At 44.1% G+C, this 6,221-nt stretch overlaps 1 pseudogene; it reads left to right on the top strand.

Annotated features, from left to right (window-relative positions):
* The first annotated feature begins 2,479 nt into the window (after positions 1-2,479).
* Polr2m-ps4 (RNA polymerase II subunit M, pseudogene 4) lies at positions 2,480-3,581 on the top strand (annotated as a pseudogene).
* Positions 3,582-6,221: the final 2,640 nt, after the last annotated feature.

The raw sequence follows: 6,221 nt of genomic DNA, 5'->3' as shown, positions 1-6,221 counted from the left end.
GGTATAGAAAAATTTCTAGAAATCTCGGATTCTGAGGAAAAGGCAAGTTCTCATAATTTCACATTCATCTATCTATGATAGAAAATCACTCAAATGTGGCACACAAAAGAATAAGTTTAAGGCTATTCATGGCTGTGATATTTGTGTTGTAGAAAATCAAAACACATATACAATAGTAGATGAAATAGCTGAATGAACTACAGTATAACATAGCTACTAAACAAACTTAGAAAGATCTTAAGATGTAAGGCATAAAAGCTACTTTACAAAACAAGATGTATGGCATGGTAACATGCACATTTTTCATCCTATACATCTCTATCAGTACTCACAAGCAAACCATTTTTAATGTACTTCTATGAAGAGGACAAGATTAGAATTATGAAGAATGGGAGGGTAGTAAAGGGTTATTTTTCTTTTAAAAAATATTTTATGTGTGTGAGTGCTTTGGCTGTATATATGTCTGTGCACCATGTATATGCCTGGTTCGCACAGAAACCAAGAAAGGGTATTGTATTTTTTTAGAACTGAAGTTACAGAGGTTGTGAGCCAATATGTGGATGCTAAAAAACAAAGCTGGGCCCTCTGGAAGAGCAGCCACCACTTTTAACTGCTGAGTCATCTTTCTCTAGCCCCTGCTTTTTAACTCTTCTTGATATTCTATTTACTAATCACTCTATGTCAGGAACATTTACAAAGCTACATTTATAAAACAAAATTACAAAGCAAAATCAAGCCATATAAATAAATAGAAATAAGTAAATAAAAATGTCCATTGATTTTTTTTGAGCAGTATGACAGTTTATTTGTGTAAATGGCAGAGAATCCAAGTTGCTATTTAAAACATATAGGCTTTTTTTGCATGATGTTTAAGTTTTTTCTAATTTATATATAAAACTTATATGCATTTGGGACATCATCTGATGTTTTGATACATGTGTGTGTTGGCAAATATTCAAGTCAAAATAATTCATCTCCACTCTGCAAACACTGAACTCTTTTCCAGATCTATTTTTCTGGCAAGTTTGAAATGAGCATTGTGGCTATCTAAAACCACCTTATTATGCATCTATCTAAGTACAGTTAGACATATATTTATCAACTTTCCCCCTATCCCTCCTGCTATCTACACTCCCTAACTTCTGGAAAGTCCCCTCTATTCTCATTTTTCCTGCAGTCATCTGTTAGATTCCACTGACGAGCAAGATCATGGGATTCTTTTAGTGTATCTCTGGATTGTTTCAGTTAATGTAACACACACACACACACACACACACACACACACTTTTTGCAAAAAACAGGACAGCATGAATATATTCCATATTAGATCATCACATTGTGCTTCCATTTCAATAAGCTCCAATGTTTGAGATATCTGTAAGAGCAGCCAGTCCTTAGTATAAGATATTGGTATAAGTAAAACACTCGACTCTGAGCTGACTCTGTGGCATAGCTCTCTGTACTGAGATCCTGGGGGAAGAGAGCTGGATTCTCAGAAGTGCAGATAATCCTGAGAGAAGAGGAAAGACCACCACTTCTGCTCATATTCCTGCCTAAGGGGATCCCTCCTGGAGCATTCTGAACACAGGAACCTAGGAGCAGTCTAAGACACAATCCTTCTGGCTTCTGTTACTGGTTTCCCAGAGTTGACCCTATGCCTCAGCTCTCTATACCCAGATCCTTCTGGGGAAAAGCCTGTCTACATGAGAGCAGACACACAGACTTACAGGAGGATTAAGCCACTATCAGAGACAGCAAGACCAACTAACAACAGACATGAACCGATGGTGAGAGGCAAGGGCAAGAACCAAAGCAACAGAAACCAGCACAATCTGAACCCAGTTTCCCCATCATAGCAAGCCTGTATACCCCAACACACTGAAAAAGCAAGATTTTGATTTAAAATCACATCTCATGAGGATGTTAAAGGCCTTTATAAAAGACATAAATAACTTCTTTTTTTTTTTTTTTTTTTTTTTTTTTTGGAGCTGGGGGCTGAACCCAGGGCCTTGCGCTTGCTAGGCAAGCACTCTACCGCTGAGCTAAATCCCCAACCCCCATAAATAACTTCTTAAAAGAAATTGGACAACACAGGTAAAAAGGTAGAAGCCCTTAAAGGGGAAACAAAAAAAAAAAATCTTCTAAAGAGTTACAGGAAAACACAACAAAACAGGAGAAGGAATTGAACAAAACCATCCAGGATCTAAAAATGGAAATAGAAAAATAACGAAATCACAAAAAGAAACATAGAAAACCTAGGAAAGAGATCAGGAATCATAGACACAAGCATTACCAACAGAATAGAAGAGATAGGAGAGAATCTCAGGGGCAAAAGATACGATGTAGGGAGAAGTCATGCTCTTCTGGGAAAATGGCGACTCCCGCTCGCGCTCCAGAGTAGCCGCAGGCGCAGAGCCTGCGCCCGCAGTGGGCCCTGCTGGGCAACCCTGCCCGCTGCGCCAGCCGCAGCCTGTGCGCAATGTGCTCGCTGCCCCGTGGCTTCGAGCCCCCAGCTCCCGAGGACTTGGGGAGGCAGAGTTCGGCTGAGCTGCGGGAGAGGTTGAGGCGCCAGGAGAGACTAGCACAATGAAAAATTCATTTGCAAATTGCCCGACAAAGATAAAAAGATCTCAGATGCCATTGCCAAACTGAAAGCTGCCATTTCAGAACGTGAAGAGGTTAGAGGGAGAAGTGAACTATTGCATCTTGTTAGTGTAGACTGTAAGTTAAGGCAAAAAGCAACCACAAGAGTTGATACCAACATAGACAAGGCCCAGAATTCTGACCTGATGCTTGATACTTCATCATTAGTTCCTGAATGTTCCTCAGTAGACATTGAATCATCTAAAACAACCTCAGAAATACAGAGACCTACACATCTCACTCACAAAGGCAATGAAGAGACTTTGGAGACTGGCTGCACAGTGAATACCAGTCCGGCTGCCCACATCACAACCCAGGCTCACTCATATGAAGTTAATGAATATCTCCCCCAGCACCCTGTTTCAAGTCAGGTGGAAGAGATTTCCAGCAGCGTTGACAGTCTGTTTATCACTAAATTGCAAAAGATCACAATTGCAGACCAGACTGAACCCTCAGAAGAAAACACCAGCACTGAGAACTTTCTAGGACTGCAGAGCAAGACTCCTAAGAAGCCTCATTACATGAAAGTGCTAGAAATGTGAGCTAGAAACTCAGTGCCCCCTCCTCATAAGTTTAAGACCAATGTGTTACCCACACAACAGAGTGACTCACCAAGTCATTGTCAGAGGGGTCAGTCTCCTGCTTCCTCAGAAGAGCAACAACGCAGGGCTAGGCAGCATCGTGATGATGTCACAGCAGCACACCTTCTGCTCCACCACACATAGAATCCTGCACAGCTGCTCTCCATAGAAGAGTCGCTGGCTCTGCAGAAGGAGCAGAAGCAGAATTATGAGCAGATCCAGGCAAAGCTCACAGCACAGAAACTAGCCGAGAGACTGAATATTACAATGCAGAGCTACAATCCAGAAGGGGAGTCTTCAGGGAGATACCAAGAAGTGAGGGATGAAGATGATGCCCAGTCCTCGGACGAATGCTGAAGATCCCGGGAGGTGACTGTTGAGCTTACATTGTCTCATCAAACTTCCTAACAAGTATCAAGACTAGTGTCAGACCTTGTTGAAGGACAGCAGTTTTTTTTTAAGTTACACGAACGTAGCTACAAAATAAGAACCCAGTTTGTCTTTCGGAAGATGATCTTCACATGCTTGAACAGTTTAATATTTGAACATTGTGTTTGACTGTATTGTGTTACAGTTTTGCAGTATATTGTGCATTGGTCTGATATTTTAGTGTGAGTAGAGCACACGTTTACTTTAAGATATCTGATTTTTCCTTCTTTGTATTCTTATCAGATAGCATTGCTTACACCCCTTCCGGTGAAATACTTTGTTATCCCAGGCACCTAAAGTGAATTAGGAAGGCCTGGTTCCCTCACTTGAGAAATGAGGGGAGCAGTCTAAAGAATGGTACGCGGCTCCCAGACCCTGTGAGAGAGAGACCCAACAGCCTGGTCAGGTGGGCACTCATGAGGCTGCAGAGCAGAAGAGACCACCAACACTGCTCACCCCTGCCCACATCCCTGGCCCAAGAGGAAACTGTATAAGGCCTCTGGGCTCCCGTGGGGGAGGGCCCAGGAGCGGCATGACCCCTGCCTGAGACACCACCAGAACCTGAAGGAAACAAACCAGATAAACAGTTCTCTGCACCCAAATCCCGTGGGAGGGAGAGCTAAACCTTCAGAGAGGCAGACAAGCCTGGGAAACCAAAAGAGACTGCTCTCTGCAAACACATCTCGGACGCCAGAGGAAAAAGCCAAAGACCATCTGGAACCCTGGTGCACTGAAGCTCCCGGAAGGGGCGGCACAGGTCTTCCGGGTTGCTGCCGCTGCAGAGAGCCCGTGGGCAGCACACCAAGAGCGAACTTGAGCCTCGGGACCACAGGTAAGACCAACTTTTCTGCTGCAAGAAAGCTGCCTGGTGAGCTTGGGACACACGGAAGCAGAATTCCTCTAGGACCGGGCATGTTCTGTGTTTACCGGAAGTCCCACACCCTCGGATCCCGGCCCGCAGCAGCTCTCTGCTCCCAGACCCTGTGAGAGAGAGAGACCCAACCGCCTGGTCAGGTGGGCACTCCTGAGGCTGCAGAGCAGAAGAGACCACCAACACTGCTCACCCCTGCCCACATCCCTGGCCCAAGAGGAAACTGTATAAGGCCTCTGGGCTCCCGTGGGGGAGGGCCCAGGAGTGGCAGGACCCCTGCCTGAGACACCACCGGAACCTGAAGGAAACAGACCGGATAAACAGTTCTATGCACCCAAATCCCGTGGGAGGGAGAGCTAAACCTTCAGAGAGGCAGACAAGCCTGGGAAACCAGAAGAAACTGCTCTCTGCACACACATCTCAGACGCCAGAGGAAAAAGCCAAAGACCATCTGGAACCCTGGTGCACTGAAGCTCCCAGAAGGGGCGGCACAGGTATTCCTGGTTGCTGCCGCCGCAGAGAGCCGGTGGGCAGCACCCCACGAGTGAACTTGAGCCTCGGGACCACAGGTAAGACCAACTTTTCTGCTGCAAGAAAGCTGCCTGGTGAACTCAAGACACAGGCCCACAGGAACAGCTGAAGACCTGTAGAGAGGAAAAACTACACGCCCGAAAGCAGAACACTCTGTCCCCATAACTGACTGAAAGAGGGGAAAACAGGTCTACAGCACTCCTGACACACAGGCCTATAGGACAGTCTAGCCACTGTCAGAAATAGCAGAACAAAGTAACACTAGAGATAATCTGATGGCGAGAGGCAAGCGCAGGAACCCAAGCAACAGAAACCAAGACTACATGCCATCATCAGAGCCCAATTCTCCCACCAAAACAAACATGGAATATCCAAACACACCAGAAAAGCAAGATCTAGTTTCAAAATCATATTTGATCATGATGCTGGAGGACTTCAAGAAAGACGTGAAGAACTCCCTTAGGGAAACACAGGAAAATATTAATAAACAAGTAGAAGCCTACAGAGAGGAATAGCAAAAATCCCTGAAAGAATTCCAGGAAAACACAATCAAACAGTTGAAGGAATTAAAAATGGAAATAGAAGCAATCAAGAAAGAACACATGGAAACAACGCAGGATATAGAAAACCAAAAGAAGAGACAAGGAGCTGTAGATACAAGCTTCACCAACAGAATACAGGAGATGGAAGAGAGAATCTCAGGATCAGAAGATTCCATAGAAATCATTGACTCAACTGTCAAAGATAATGTAAAGCAGAAAAAGCTACTGGTCCAAAACATACAGGAAATCCAGGACTCAATGAGAAGATCAAACCTAAGGATAATAGGTATAGAAGAGAGTGAAGACTCCCAGCTCAAAGGAACAGTAAATATCTTCAACAAAATCATAGAAGAAAACTTCCCTAATCTAAAAAAAGAGATACCCATAGGCATACAAGAAGCCTACAGAACTCCAAATAGATTGGACCAGAAAAGAAACACCTCCAGTCACATAATTGTCAAAACACCAAACGCACAAAATAAAGAAAGAATATTAAAAGCAGTAAGGGAAAAAGGTCAAGTAACATATAAAGGCAGACCTATCAGAATCACACCAGACTTCTCACCAGAAACTATGAAAGCCAGAAGATCCTGGACTGATGTCATACAGACCCTAAGAGAACAC

The sequence above is a fragment of the Rattus norvegicus genome, chromosome 11 (assembly GCF_021556685.1).
Source record: "Rattus norvegicus strain SHRSP/BbbUtx chromosome 11, alternate assembly SHRSP_T2T, whole genome shotgun sequence".
Taxonomy (NCBI): domain Eukaryota; kingdom Metazoa; phylum Chordata; class Mammalia; order Rodentia; family Muridae; genus Rattus; species Rattus norvegicus.
This window is presented reverse-complemented; position numbering and strand designations above follow the sequence as displayed.